We start from the raw sequence: 17,155 nt of genomic DNA on the forward strand, positions 1-17,155 counted from the left end.
TTAATATCTATGTGCTCTGTCACTTATTTAGTATCAATTATACATTTTTCATAAACACAATTTCTTTTTCTTCAAATTTTCTTAGTACTTTTGATTATTTCAAAGGCTATATGTACACTGAATTTTGTTTCCTGCCTTTTTTTGCTTATAACATTAATTTAACTTAAAATATTGTGCTAAATTTATATAGATTAAATGTAATAACACTTATTTTTCAAAAGTATACTTTTTGCTTGTATGCTAGAATCTATTAATGCATCAATAATTTCTAAAAGATCATCTCCTGCTACTATTTGAGTTTTTATGTTGACTTTCCAATGGTGTTTTAGATAAAAATTTTCAAAAATATGGTTATCAAAAGTGTTTTTACATATACTCCATCATTTCATTGTAGCCTAAAATTAATAAACTGTGAATATCTTCCATAGAACTCTATTGGTTTTTTAATTCACATTATACTTAAAATGTAAATAAAAAGAGAGAGAGGTAACACAGATCTGGTTTCTTATTCTTTACACGCCTTCAAGAGAACCAGGAACCATGATGAACCCTTGGGCGACCCCTGGGAACGTGGCCCTCAGAATGTTCTTTGTGTTAGTGATTGATGATTCTGTGGCTTGCTCTGGAGCAATGGACCATGCTCTACCAACTTGTCAGGTTGCTTTGCACAAACATCAAGATTAACAAGGTGCACCTATTTTCATTGTTGGAGTCTGAGTTTCAGTTACCATGGCTGGTTGAAGAGCAGGATACAAGGATGCCTACGTGATTAGCACTCCATTAGGCTTCAGACCCTGAGACTTGAACAGGCTTTTCTGGGTATAGACACTCCCCACTTGTCACTGTAGACCAGTCCTATGACCTTAAACAAGTCATTCAATCTCTTTAAGACTCATTTTCTTCCTCTGCAAAATGAGGTTAATCATACCTACCTGTGACAATTAGAGAGATAAATATATGTAAAATATATGACAATTAAATGAGAGATAATTATAATTACCATTACTTTATTGTTTTATAGAGAGTGCTCATATTCAAAGATGATATATTTGATTATTTTAGGTGTTATGAATTATATGATAAGTGTGAATTTCTAAGACCTCAAAATATGAAAGCCTTATGAATATAGAATAAATGAGATAAAGTAATATAACTGAAGTCTTGAAGAAAAATGAATTAATGCAACATGAAATGGTATGGTTTAGAGTTTCATCAAACAGGAGAACACTTATGGCAGCTCAGAGCTGAAGATTTTTAACACATCACCAGCTTCGTATGCTCCGTATACCAGGAACCAGCATCTAACATAAAACAGCTATTTATTATCTAGCTAACAATCTCTGAAATGTTTGCTCTGCCCAAGCAGGAATGCTCTACAATTGATGGTGACTCCCTCAGCCAGTCAGAGACCCTCCTTGAGGCTCCTGAATGGCATACCTTCAGATATGAAGACAGAAGAGAAACACACAAAGAATTGCTGTAAGCAGAAAGCAAGAAGCGTAGAATCCAAGAATACACAAGACTTGTGCTGCAGCTGAGAATGCAGATTTAGTCATTAACCACAGGAGCAGAAGCTACCAGAAGAGGAACTGCTGAAGCAAAACCCCGGGACAGGAAGCAACAGACACCAGCTTCTGAAGGGACATCACCTGGAGCTGGAGCTGGGCTCCGGGGAGACTGGCGGGCCATTGGAGTTCTGCTGTGCTCAGTGAAGGCATCCTGCCGAGCCCGGGCTGTGCAGCTGCTCACAGGGCTTCCTCTCTCTCTCTCTCTCTCTCTCTCTCTCTCTCTCTCTCTCTCTCTCAATATATTTTATTGATTTCAGAGAGGAAAGGAGAGGGAGAGAGAGATAGAAACATCAGTGTTGAGAGAATCATTGATAGGCTGCCTTCTGCACGCCCCACACTGGGGATGGAGCCCACAACCCTGGCCATGTGCCTTGACTGGGAATCAAACCGTGACCTCCTGGTTCATAGGTCAGTGCTCAACCACTGAGCCATGCTGGCTGGGCTTTCTCTTTTCTTAATGCGTCCTTAACCACCAGCCTTGGACCCAAGATAGCCTCAATGTGCCTCTGTCTCTTGCAAATTGGAACAGTATAATTAGCATCCTTTCCTAAGTGCAACAGGGAGAATTTTGGTTTGAGTGACACAGGGAAGCTCGCTCCTATCATTCAACAGACAGGATGAACCACCTCACAGTAGCAAATGACATCTGTGTCTGCTCCCACTGACTCATGTATTCTCTGCTTTCCCTTACCAGTGTCTCTTTATTCATGTACATTTAGTTCTCAAATTCTCTCACACTGATGATCTCCTTTGATTCTCATGATTATTATTTTTTTGAGGGAGGAGCATCAAAGCAATGAACAAACTGCCCTTCTGCAGTTGAGGTAGATTTGGAGCTGTGCACAAGGTCAAGTGGCTAGTTTGAGATTTCCAAAACTCAGGAAGCTGTGTATTATAGCAAACCTTCGAAAGACAGAGGAAAGCAGTCAGAAGAACACTAGGCCAAACTGATCTGAAGGAGAGGTACACCAGCGAGGGCTGGATGTGCATACGGAATGTCATGGTAGATGCAATCAGGAATCGAGGCGAATTTCACTTGTGATCGTGACAAACACACATCCCGATTGTCCACAGGTCTGAGGCCTCGGCAGTCCGTCCAGTTTAGAATTTGTCCCACCTCCTTTCACTTTCAAAATTCTCCCAATTTGAACAATTGATTATAAGGTCCACTCTGAGGTACTGCTAGTTAATAAATTGAGGAAAGATAAAAATATACTTTCTTTATAACTAGGGCAAAAAAGCATATTTAGAAAAAGTATCTTTTGGAAAAGTGTCAATGATGTAAGTTTCAAAATCAGTCCTTATTTAAGCATTCCTTGAGCACTTGAATTCATGCCTCTGCAAGCTGAGTCCATTGCATTTGTGGTATGGGGGATCAAGATTCTGTTCTGACCCGGTCTTTCCATATGAGGTTGGAACTACATAGAGTTGCTTCTTGTCATTTGGGCAGTATTTAATTGAGATGTCTTGAACTCATTTTATATTCAGAAGGATAATTTTTCAATAGACAGAGATAAAAGTACTTAATAGTGTGGTTTTATAGCAGCCTGTCACACATAACGCAGTGATTGATATTATCTGATTGTGGGAGCAGATGTTGGTTATGGGCACACATATATACTCCTTTGTCCATTTTTACAGACGCACATATTTTATTAATGTGTGTCTCAAAAAATAGAAGTCCCATACAATCACTTTGGCCAAGTTGACTCTTGATTCTACTTATTTTGGAATCAAGTCAGTCCAGATCCTTATCGTCCTAGCCATTAATAATTCCAGTATCCTAGTCATTCTTTCTTCTTTATCCATCTGAAATCAATCCATACTATACATTACCAGAAGTTAGTTTTCCAAGCATGCTGATTTTATTATCACTTCTCTGCTCAAAAACATTCAGAGCTCCCCCTCTCCCCTGTCATTAAAAGAAATTTGACTCCTTTGAAACACTTTTCAAGTGTTCCATTAATTGGTCTCATCCTATCTCTTCCAACACCGATATTTTTTCATTTTTATATTTGATTTATAGATCAGCCTTGTATTGCCATTTTTTTTGCCATTAAATTTTTTTCTTGGTGATAGATCTCATTTTCTGAACAGAATTGAAAGGTCAATGGTGATAATCCCCCCCCCCCCCCGCTTTATTTTTCTGTCTCAGGCACAGGTAGCTTATAGCTAAACTGCTAGTCTCTAACCTTGACCACAGGAATTAATCACCATGTTCACAGAATCTAGAAAAGCATCTAAAATCGCATTTGTGCTCAATAAATTATTGAATTGAATTCATTGATAGGTTTTTGGTAAATGAGTTGAGGAATTCATCTTTCTCCCAGCAGATGTCGCTAAATTTAAGGCTTAGTTTAGCTACTAGTATAAACTGATACTTATTTTCAAATTGTAAAGTTTTGCCTTGTAGTCTTGTAAATTTCTTTATCACTGCTTGTAGTAGTTCTTTGGCTTGTTCCAAATTGTGCATTCTATTCTTATTTTTTTCATGAGTAGCTTGTGTTTGCTGCACTCACAGATGATGATGTGGTAATAACAATGGCTGACACTTACAGAGTGCTTACATGTGCCAGGTGCAGCGCTGAGCACTTCATCTGCATTAGCTCAGTTAAGACTCATGACAGTCTGATTACCTCCATTTCACTAATGGGAAACCGGGGGAGGTTAAGTGACTTAGTAAAAAAATATATATCACCGTTGCAAAGTGACAGAACCGGAATTCAAACCTAGGCATTTAGACAATTTTAGCATGATGTCATTAAGCTTTTTTCTGTGTCATTATATATTTTTATAAACAGAACTTTACTAAATATTTAACACGAGTGCCAATATGTTTGCTTACTACAAATAACCTGTTTTGCAGTGGAGTGGGCTCCTGCTCTTCCAGTTTTCTGATAAACATTTATGTTTATTAGATTGAAACTTTTTTTTTAACTAGAAAAAAAGGATGACTGAAATTTAAAGTTTTAAAACTCAAGCTTCTCTCTCAGCTCCAAACTAACTCAAAATCTTTGGTGAAGTTTTCTTCAATCAAAGAATTATCTTTAAAAGGACCTCTTGCAAAGCACGTAGCACAGCCCTACACAGAGAATGTTCTGTGTTAGATATCACAACTGCTATTATTATCTCCGGTATAGAAACAAACCAAAAGGTCATTTAGTGCTTGTATACTTAAAAATTAATTGTTAAAAATAAAAAGAAAAGATTGAACATGGGTCTTAATTCAGTGCTTAAAAATAATTATTGCATTCATGAAATCAAGGCTGTCCAAATGTGGGGACCACATGGCTCCTCCACCTGTTTCCTCTGGCTTACTCTCTTTCTCAAGAACACTCCTGTTGACACCTGCTGATCCCAGGAACTTCACTAAAACTCTCAACTCTCCAATCTTAAACCTCATCAAAGCCTATCCTTTCTTTTATCTATTTCTTCAAATGATTACCTCATAGACAAATTGAGTACTTTAACCTGGGTTTGGTGCCTTATCTTATAGAATAAATTCATGCATTCACTAATCCGTACACTAAAGATTTGTGCAGTTTACTGGATGTAGTTAAGATTTTTAAAAAATAAGCTGAGGACAATGGGAGATTTCCCACAACTATCATCTTGCCTTTTGGAGTCTGACCTTAAAAGTAAGTTGGGATTATCCATTTCCCTAACAGATGGCAAAAGAAACTGATTCAGACACACATAAGACCCAGGGACGCTTCCAAATGTTTGTGGAGATAAATCCTAAGAAAAGACTAGATTTCTAACTAATCAAGCAGATGGGGACCTAGAGTATCAAGAATTGCTCTGTTTTCATACAACGTGATCTCATTTGTAACAGCTGGCCAAACAGAATCTCTCTGAGTCAACTAAGCATTAGAACCATGTTCAACCACATCAGTTCAGCTATAATGCTAGCTCAGCACATTTCTGTTTTTTTTAAAAAAAGCATTACTAAGATGATTCACCAGCCAAATGCTTTCACAAGAAACAACACCTGATTAACAGAAATAGCTTGGTTGGTCTGTGCTTCTTCATTTACAAGTTTCCAAAAATTGTCCTTTGGGCCAAATACCTAATTTCTCTCCTCGATTTTTACTTTCATATATATTTCATGTTGGTATATGTAGTCTCTGACAGTTTATTAAAGGTGATCAGATTTGAAGCCAATGAATATTGGTAGTCAAAAGAATATTACAAAGCCAAGATGGCTCATCTTTGATATAAGCTTTCTGCATCTCCCAATAACTTACGTTTGTGTTTAGACCTGCCAGGTGTGTGTGTGTGTGTGTGTGTGTGTGTGTGTGTGTGTGTATTTTTTAGTGTGTAGAGAGACAGAGAAACTGGTCTACTTCAAGTTCCTCAGTGTAGTTAACCAAATAATAGCAATATTAACAATAGTGATAGCAGCAGCAGCTTAGCAGCAAATTTTGTAATCGTAGTGTCATTTAAGGAAGAAGAGTTGCTTTGAGCACTTTGTCTCTGCTTGGGAGGAACACAATTTCTCAACCTAAATATTTCTGAGTTCCAATTCTGGATTAGCTATGTATTTACTGTGATAGTTAAATGACCTTGGGCAAGTTATTGAACTTCACTGAGCCTAAGTTTTCTCATCTAAAAAATGGAAAAAATAATCTCTCATAGTTTTTGTGAGTTGGAAATGTCAACAATATATGAGTGTCTAGTACATAAAAGGCAACATACAAATATGTTTTCTTTCTCTTGTCCCAACTGATAGACTATCCTGATACCTTTTTCTGGAAACAACCAACTCTTCCCCAGTCCACATGTGGGGAGTTTCTTTTAGACTGTTGTAGATTTAGCTGAGGAATAAACATTTTGAGTTCTTGCACAGGGTCACTGCCTTCCAGCCAGTAGATATATTTGGACATCCTGTAATGTATATGTGCAGCAGAGTGGATTAAATTTCTAAAATAGTTTATTCTATCTGACTTTATTATTTTATAAATTAACTGGAAAATTAAAATATGAAAGTTGACAGGCCGGTTTATGAACAAAAAATGATAGGTCTTATAAACAATATCTTTGGAACAAAGATGTAAATCATTAGTCATGCCAAAGGCTGTGAATATTCAGTTTTGATGAGATATTCACTGTTAGGTTTGATCAAATAACCAAATTGATAACCCCTCCCCTGGAAAACTGACCTTTAGATCATTTCACAACTGACATTCCCTTTCGCTAGACCACATTCCATCTGCTAAGACCAATAACTTTCCCCTCTGGACTTGCCCAAGATCTGGACCCACCCAGATAATTCCCCGTCAAAAAAAAAAACACCCCACCTAGAGTCCTTTACAATCTCTGACTCCCCATCCCTGAGTGCTGATGCCGTCTTGGGGCTCAGCCCATCTGGTTTCCAGATGACTTAATAAATTTATAATTTGTTACCATTTTCGGGCTCGTGCATACCTCCTTTGGCGACCCTAACATTTGGTGCCAAATCCCGGGATGGGCCTGCTTGTACTCAGGAAATGCCATCCCTAGACACCATCACAACCTCCTTTTGTGTCCAGGCCTCACTGTCCCTCTGACAAAGCACAAAGATTTTGGGCTCTGAAGGAAAGAAACGTCAGCCCCTTTCAGCAGGAAGCAGCTATAGAAAAGTCCCTACACCCACCTTTTCCCTGAAAGAATTCAATGCCAAAAATCCTTGAGGGGGGAAATGTTAGACAGATACCCAGAATGTTAAACCCCCAGAGCCAAGAGGATGGGCCAAGCACAGAAACTCATCATCAGGGCAGAAAGCTTCAAAAGCCTAGCAAGGGGCTAAACTGGGAAAACCAGAACAAGAACCTTGCCCCCGGGGTAACCCATCTTCCCCTTTCATATCACTAGTCAGACAGCTTAGACCCCTGACCTTTTCCTCCCTAAAGATAATATCTAGGCCTCAGCTGTATTTCTACTCCAGGCCCAGAAAAGCAGCAAAACCAGACAAGTGACGCCGTGGCTGCCTCAGGACCAGCTTTTACCTCCCAAGTCACTCAACCGGTTTCCGCAGCCTTGGGTATCACATACAAACTCCACCCATGCAGCATCTTAATCAAGCACTAACTGTAATTGCATGTACTAGAAATTTTTCTCTACATCCCTTCTTAGCCGGAGACAGAGGTCTACTCAAAATAGGGATGATCAACTAGACAGGAACCTGTACTCTAGTCTATCTCTCAGCCAGTGTAGACATAGTCCCCCAGCCCCAATAATCAATGTTTACCTGTCCCTGTAACCCCATTATATGCGACACAAAAGGGGAGTACAAATAATCCCTCTCCTCATAACCCTTAGTATTTCAGCCGGTGCTGGGACTGGCATAGGAGGCTTAACCACTGCTCACTCATATTTTGAACTCCTGTCTCAGGACCTACAGGAAAGCCTAGATGACATTGCCAAAATTTAGTTCAAATTTAGTTCAAATTCAAGATCCGTTAGATTCACTAGTGGCTGTCACCCTCCAAAATTGAAAAAGACTAGACCTCCTAACTGTGGAGAAAGGGGGTCTGTGGCTCTTTCTGGAGGAAGAATGTTATTTTCATGTCAATCAGTATGGCCTAGTCAGGGATGCCGCCCAAAAATTAACAGAAAGGGCCACAAAGATTGGAGAACATCAACCAAATTCATGGGACTACTGGCTAGGGGAGGATGGGGCAGGAGCAACAGGACATAGCTTATGTCCAGGGAACTGATCAAAGGAACAAATGCTTGAAAGATAAAGAGAGCAGGTTTCTCACTGTTGGAGCAAGCAGTGATAATTACGATGGGCAGAAAATAAGAGTGAATGAATTGAAATTAGTGATATCAGCGAAATTTGTTTTTTAATCTAAATTAAGAAGGAGAGAGAGAGAGAGAAAGTCCAGGCTCTGTGCTCAAAGAGGTCCTGGGAGCAGTGACACCCCAGAGACCAGCAAAGCAATGAGCACACCTAGCACCTAATCTGGTGTCTAAACACTATTCTCCACCTAAAGGACTTCTTGGAGAAATGGTTGACTTAACACCTTTATTTTTATTTATTTATTTATTTTTGCCAGAAAGTGAAGAAAATGCTCAAAACATGTGGGGACATGTCAAAAGTACATAGAAATCAGCTCAAAGGGACTCCCACATACCAAATTTGGGACAATTTGAGCATCAGAATAAATATTTATAGTAATATTTGGACCTTTCAAATAGAAAAGCAATGACTATACTGAAATGAATGAATGAATAAGCTAAAAGTTTGATGAGGAACGGTGTATTTACATAGTCCCACCACACACATCAAATACTTATCAATGATAGCTTATACAAAGTAATTCACAGTGGAGAAGTCTGGCACACCCACCTTAACAAGTGATCAAAGTTGACATTAGAAATAGGACAATGAAATTATATCATCAAATAAAATGCGATGAGAACACGTAAGTTCTGTGATATTCCTTCTAAAGCTGTGTGATCTAAATGCTATCATGATAAAACATCAGGAAAACTGACATTAAAGGATATTCTACAAAACTATTGGTCTGAAATAGAATATGTCAAGGTCATAAGGATTAGGGAAAGTATGAGGAACTGTTCCTGATTGAAGGATACTAAAGAGATGTGACAACTAAACGAACGGCATGATTCTGACCTGGATCCTTTTGCTATAAAGGACATTGGGACAAATGTCAAAATTGAATTGAGGTTCAAGGATTAAACAAAAGCAATGTTATCAATGTTAATTTCTTACTTTTGGTGGTTGATTGCCGTTATGTAGGATAATAGCTTTGTTTGTAGGGAATATATCCTAAAATATTTGGGGGTGATGAGGCCACAAATCAGTAACTTACTCTGAAGTAATTCAGGAAAGAATGTTTTGGTACTGAACTTGCAACTTTTCTCTAAGTTTGAGATTATTTAGAAAATGTTAAAATAGAGTAGAATGACGCACACAATAGCAACACAAAGAGGATTTCCCCATCTTTCAGTTTCCAAGGACTGCCTAGAGGACATGCAGGAAGCCTTGACTGAAATCGGTTTGCTCAGATCTTACAGGTCAGTCCCTGGTTTGAAAGGCTTGGGCCACGCTCTTCAGTGAGGACAGATTGGCTCAGATAATTCGCCTTGGGTTCCCATCTCTGCAAAGTTTCTAACCTGAAATCTTTGCATCTCCTCACCTCCTTCTATATCTCACTGGTGACAATGGAACAGTTTCTCTTTCCTTTATTTTGCCAAGCTATGAGACCTACTTTGTCAAATCCAGAAAGTGATTGGCTATGATTAGAAAGATAACTTAACAACCTGAAAAACAAACAAATAAAATCTCCACATATAATTTAAGAAGATTGGTAAATCCAATCAAATAAGTAGGTTTCCATTTTTTAAGTTGCCAGCACACAAGAGTTGGAAAAAAGTAAAAATAAAGACCATGGTGTGCATTAGTAGAGTGTCTTGGATAAGAAAGGGGCCAGAGCCTGGAAGGAGATTCCCAGGAGACAAATCCTGGCTCTGTCACTTCCTGGTTACGTGACCTTGGGCCAGTTACTCACACTTTCCACATCTCTGTGTTCTCATCTGTAAACAGGTTTAAGACTTTGTAAATGTAAAGCACTTAGAATAGTAACTGGCAGATAGTAGAGTCTCAAAAAGTACTATTTTTAGACTTATCTGTTAAAATTGCAACTATTTATACCTTGCAAATCCCCTTCTAAGCTTTGCCTCAGAGAAACGGAGGAACACCTTGTACAAGAATGTCCATTGCAACATTTGCAATAGAGAAAAATGTAATAACGGAAATATCTATAAATCAAAGGTTAGCTAAAACTTGACACATTCCTGCCATAATTCTTATACTGGAATTCAAAAGAGTAATCTTCATGTCCTACTGTGAAGGAAGTTGCTACACACACTATATTTATGTGGAAAATTCACTACATAATGTTATATATTTCGTTACATATAATGTTATATAGCTCTACATAAATATATATAACACTTAGAAAAAATATCTGAAAGGATACACAAAGAAAGTGTCAACCATTTGTTACCTTTTCAGGGGAAAAACTAATTAGAGCCATAATCAAATGGAATTTAATTGCCTGTAATCCCAATTTTCTATAAAGAGAATATGGTTGTGTATTATTTATATAACTAAAGATTGGTAATAAAAATCATTCTGGTATTTCCATGCTGTAGATATAAATATTTTAAGCATACGATTAATTTTTTATTAGCATTGTAAAGAGAAGGGACACAATATTTTAATCCAAAATATTGAATTGTAGAGAGATAATTTGACATATTTTACTCTGGGAGGTAATAAATGTTATTTGCTTGTTTGCTTCTTCTCCAGGAGATTTCCTATTGTCTTTTATAGAGACTAAAAATAAAAGTTGTTTTTATTTTCCAACCCAGTACTGACAGATTATCTGTAGCCCCTCTGGGAAGGGACGCTGGGGGAGGGGGGCAGTAAAAAACGTGCGGAAGCTTAGCTCAAAGTGACAATTTTGTTCATGGCTTTTTGTAGTTGTTGCTGCTGCTGCTGTCACAACCTAAAGCGTTGGACTAGTAAAAGTTTTGGTCTGGGGCGGTTGTGTCGATGACCTTTGGGAGTGAGAACGTTGGGTTTTCTCAGAGAGGCTTTCCCTTCCCTGTGTTCTTTGTTACCATGAAGACCCATCTATTATATAAAAAGCCTGTGGTCGTCACACCGTCATTCCATAACGACCAATCAGCAGGAGGCTGCGTGCATAGGGTGGGCGGGGACTTGACTCTGGAGGACTTGACCAGAAGCGTAGGTGGGTTCCTGGGTCCTCGGTCTCACTCGATTGCGTGTGCTGGGCCCCTAGTTTTAGAATAAGAAGCAAAGCTGTGGTCCTGAAAGATGAAAGCTCAGACCTGGTCCTATCTATCGGGTGTTCCCATCAGCTGCCCTTCTGCAGATTCTGCTCCAAAGGCAAAAGTTCATTTACCGCAAGGACCAGGGGAATGGCCTGGCTAGGGAAATGGAGATGGGGAGTGACCGGCAGTGACCTCAAACCCTGGCTTGAGAGATTATTTGCACTTTAGCTATCTCCCTTTTTCCATTTATAAAATAGGAACGATAATAGCACCAACAAATGTAACCCAACGCCACATTCACGTAGCACTTAAAACTCTTGGATGAAAAGCAACTTAGAAAATGTCTCCACTTTACTCATTGGGATAATGGACCAGGAATATGCTTCCTTTGAAAAAGTTAAACTAATAATATTCTAACTGGTTACTTGATCTCAATATTTGTGCCAAGTGCAATGGAGACAATACGGTTTCTCATGCTGCTTACATTTTTATTACTCAGCCATAGAAAGTTCAAAATCAAACCTCTACTTATTTTTGAAGGTAGGGGAAAGCAAACTAAAGCAACTGACAGTATAGCCACAATAAAGATTTAAGAGCTTTAACTTCAAAGAAAATACAATGCTTATATCCATTTAGTCAAATGCCTTAGAGTAAGACTGATTTTAAAGGACATGAAGTTAAAGAGTTGGCAAAAATTAGAGACAACTGGGATGCCAGATTTTCTGATGGCTCCAAGGAGAAAATGAGATAGAAAAAGCCAAAAGCCACAGGCGTCAGTGTGAAGCAGAAATAATCCATCCACAAATAGGCCTCAGAAAAGCTGGGCTTGGGGAAAACACCCAAACTCTTCAGTGGGTCTGGAACCTATACCATGTCCAGGATCTGCTGGCCTTGCCCCCGACCCCCCTTACCCCCAAAACCCAAGGGATTATCCTAGACTCCTGGGAGTTTGCTGCTGGAATGTCAGCTGCAGGTTTGGATTTAGAAGTTGGTTCTCATCAGCTCAGAGCACTCAGAGTTTCTTTTACTTTTTTTTCTATCTAGAATTTGGATGCAACTCAGTGCAGTTGGCCTGTAATTTCAGGCAAGCACAAGGGCTGGTCTGAACTGTCTCCAGAAAGAATGTTATGAACTTGCCATGTACTCATATGCTAGCCCATGAGAAGACCTGCTCTCCACCTGAGTCTAGTGACCGTGCCACATCAGTGAACACAGATTTGCACCTTCAGAAATTTATTCGGTCCAGACTGGGTGATCCTAGGCTTGTGTAACCTGTACCTGAACCACCCTGATGTAGGTGCTGGTAGTAGGTATGTCCTGGGTGCTCTGGATGCCAGAGACATGAGCCTGTTCTCAGTGGCTGCTGGAAATGGCCCCAGACAGAGAAGAACTATCCTGCTTATTTCTAAGGAGGTATTTATGTTCATCTATTCCCAGAATGCTTTCCAGAGTTTACTAACCCACAGCCCACACAGTTGGGGAATTCTTCTGTGCAATGAGATACATGCGCTCTTACGGGTGAACGTGGGTGGGCTCGGGGGAATGGAGTGAGGAGGGCCGGGGGAAGGTCTGTTTCCAGGATGTACCCAGGCTGATCTGGCAGTTGATGTGATCCTGGCTTAAAATAAATCATAGGGGGCTTTCCCCAGAGATTCTTTACCCAAATTTCCCCAGAATTCGGCTGTGAAGTATCAGTGGCTGCAACAGAGCTCCTATCAGGCCTTTAAAAGAGTGGGGCCTCTCCAAGCAAGAGACATGGTAGTAGTCTCTACCACGACTACTTAGGGTGCCGGGAGCCGGTCCATGCTTGCTGTTTCAAGGGACCTGGCATATATGGCATACTGTTCTTAATATGTTTGCTCACCTTCTTGGCACTATGTGTTTTAACCAAGGTCTCTGAGAAAGGTGGTTTCCCCAGGTAGGGATTTTCCCCTGAAGTTAGGGAGGGAATAAAACCTCTTAACTAAGTGCCAGGTGGGTAATTAATCATTTTAACTACGAACAATCATGCTTAAGCTACATAATCTTTACTCCCTGGAATGGAGATAAGAAACGCCCTAACCTTTGGAATAGAGATTGATAGGATTGGAATCAACTGGTATAAATACAGATGTAACAAGACAGAACTTAGAAGTCAGGACTCAGAAGACAGAACCTACGCGGAACCTGGAGATGGAGGAGCTTCGCTGGATTAGGGTTAAATGAAGGAATTTTCCATCTTCCTGTCAAATCTAATTCTTGATCTCTTTCTTAGTTGTTTCAAAAACTACAAGAAAGCTTATGTTTAAGTAATAAAGTTTAGGCAGAAAATTTTAATGATAGATAAAAATAATAGGTTGTGTTTGTGGAGCACTTTTAAACACTTCCAAATTGTTTTATTTATTCTCAACAACCCTGCAAGAGCACTGAAAATATGAAATATTTAGAGCTGGAAGAAAATGTAGGGGTTATCTGCCCAGGTCCCTGCATGATACAAGAATTTCCCAAGTAATCTGCCCCCAAAGGTAGTTACGGTGTGTGATAGTTCATTGTAACTGCTTGACTGGGCTCATGGATGCCCAGATAGCTGGCAAAACATTATTTCTGGGCATATTTGTGAGGGTGTTTTTGGAAGGGGTTAGTATTTGAATCTGTAGACCTGGTAAAGAAGATCAACCTCACCACTGAGATAGGCATCAAGCAAGCTGCTAAGGGCCTGAACAAGGCAAAAGGATGGAGGAGTGTTGAATTTTCTCTCTTTGCTTGAACGGGGACATTCATCTTCTCCTGCCCTTGGGCACTGGTGCTCCTGAATTACATCACTGGTTTTCCTGGCTCTCAGCTTGCAGATGGCAGATTGTGGGGTGTCTCAGTCCCCATGATCACATGAGCCAATGAGGCAATCCCTATAATAAATTTCTCTCCTCTCTCTCTCTCAACCCCCTCCCTCCACCCGGAACCTGTCGATTTTGCATATTCAGAGAACTCTGACAAACACTTGGAGCCACAATAAAGTCACTCTAGCCATCAAGATCTCACTAGGTTGCTTCAAAGTCAGCCTCCCTTTGATTTCCACCCAGGCCTCGTTCTGTCTGGCACACACACAGCAAGATAAGGCTCATCATTCTTCTGCACAAAATGCTTGTGGAGAGCTATCATGCTTTCCATCACCCACCTCTCAGGCTAAATGCCCCCAGACTCCTCCTTTCCCAGCCAGACTCTCAGCTTTTGCTTATGGAACCTGGTTTCAGCACCTTTCCCATCTCACTCATGTTCATCTGAAGGGGTTTTCTTGAAACTTCTCCTCCTGCTATTGCCTCATCAGTAAGAAAATGGAACTGTTTTTTATTTGGACACAGTCTTTCTGTTAATCAGCCAAGAGCACATTTGATTTTTGGAAGCTTCATTTGCACTTGACTCATATTGGAATTGCAATTAATGAGATCGTCTAATTTTCACATGTACTAAGTCCGGCATTTTCAGTTTTATAGTTGTGAAGTTGATTCTTTGTACTTTTCCCTGAAACTTTATAGTTTTTTTTCACTAGTTTTCATCTTACTTGTTCCCCTCCACCAATAATGGTTTTGAATTCCAATTCTATCACATATCATGCGATAGCTCCTTTTTTTAGTCTCAAGTTTTAATTTTAAGCTATTATTTTATTTTGTTTATGTATAGTTTTTATTTATTTGTTTTGACATTGATCCAAGTATTTCCACCTTTGCATTTCCAGTACAGAGATTTTTTTTTAATGTCTGGAGAGTATCATACAAGTACTCATTTGTTCATTCAACAAACATTTATTAACCATCAACAAAACAACAAGAAACCCACTGCATGGGAAACATATTTGCCAATGTTATATCTGATAAGGGCCCAATCTCCAAAATTTATAGGGAACTCATGCATCTTAACAAAAAGGAAATAAACAATCCAATAAAAAATGGGCAAAGGGCTTAAATAAACACCTTTTGAAAGTTGACATACAGAAGGCTGAGAGACATGAAAACATGCTCAAAGTCACTAATCATCTGAAAGATGCAAATAAAAACAACAATGAGGTGCCATCTCATACCTGTCAGAATGGCTATCATCAACAAATCAACAAATGACAAATGCTGGAGAGGATGCGGAGAAAAAGGAACCCTTGTGCACTGCTGGTGGGAATGCAGACTGGTGCAGTCACTGTGGAAAACAGTATGGAGTTTCCTCAAAAAATTAAAAATGGAACTCCCATTTGACCCAGTAATTCCACTTCTAGGAATATATCCCAAGAAACCAGAAACACCAATCAGAAAAGACATATGCACCGCTATGTTCATAGCAGCACAATTTACAATAGCTAAGATTTGGAAACAACCTAAGTGCCCATCAGTAGATGAATGAATTAAAAAACTGTGGTACATCTACACAATGGAATACTATGCTACTGTAAAAAAGAAAGAACTCTTACCATTTGCAATAGCATGGATGGACCTGGAGAGCATTATGCTAAGCAAAAGAAGCCAGTCAGAGAAAGATAAATATCACATAATCTCACTCATTCATGGAATATAATGAACATTATAAACTGATGAACAAAAATAGATACAGAGACAAAGAAGCATCGAACAGACTATCAAACTTCAGTGGGAAGGCAGGGGAGGGGTGGAAGGTGGGGATAAGAGATCAACCAAAGGACTTGTATGCATGCCTATAAGCATAACCAATGGACACAGACACTGGTGGAGGGGGTGGTGTGAGGGCATGTGCTGTGGGGTGGGGAGGCATTGAGTGGTGGGGGGGTCAATGGGGGAAAAAGGAGACATATGCAATACTATATGTAATACTTTAAACAATAAAATAAAACTTAAAAAAAATACCTTTATTGAGCACTGACTATATGCCATGTATGTGGAGGCTAGGGATTTAACAAAGATCTGATAAAGTCTCTGCCCTCAGGGAGCACATATTCTAAGAAGAGACATAAATGAATATTGCAGAGTGTGGTGTAATCCTATATAATAAAAGCCTAATATGCAAATCGACCGAACGGCAGAACAACCAGTGGAACGACCAGTCACTATGATGCACACTGACCACCAGGGGACAGACACTCAGTGCAGGAGCTTCCCCCACTCCACAGGCCCCAGGCCACCCAAGGTGTATACCAGTGCCCTCCCACCCCCCTTTCCCCCCACCCCCAATCACCCTACAGATGGGCCCCAATCGCTGGCCAGGCCTAAGGACCCTAAGGACCTACCCATGCACAAATTTTGTGCACCGGGCCTCTAGTAAAGGATATAAGTATAGTAGGAAGACAGAATAATTTATTAGAGAGCTGCTTTAGATAGGGTGGAGGGAACACATCTTCATCAAAAGGTAGAGTAGGTGAGGCAGACTTTCAGGAAGAGAAAGAGCAAGTGGGAAGCTCTGAGACAGGTGAGAGCTTGACCAGTTTGTCAAGGTCCCGAGACCCGTTTGTCTGGTCTGGTTTGGTTTCTGTCTATCTGGTTCTGACTCTGACCTTGGCCCCCAGAACAGGACTTCTTGGCTTAACTCGCGGCTTCACATACCAGAGCACAGTGAGAAGTCTTTCTCCAAAGCACAGCCTCGAATGCAGGATACTGGTCACTCAGCCTGGCCCTGCCCAGCGCTCACATGGCAAATGTAGGCCTCCTCTCTTATGAGCCATTTCACGGGGATTTTCATTTGGAAGATGACATGCAGTCAGGAATTACAGGCTGAGCAGGCACAGAAATGATGCAAAGTACGGGTCCCTTTTGAAAAGTCCCAGGTACTGTCAGAGTTCAGCACAT

The sequence above is a fragment of the Myotis daubentonii genome, chromosome 6 (assembly GCF_963259705.1).
Source record: "Myotis daubentonii chromosome 6, mMyoDau2.1, whole genome shotgun sequence".
Lineage (NCBI taxonomy): Eukaryota > Metazoa > Chordata > Mammalia > Chiroptera > Vespertilionidae > Myotis > Myotis daubentonii.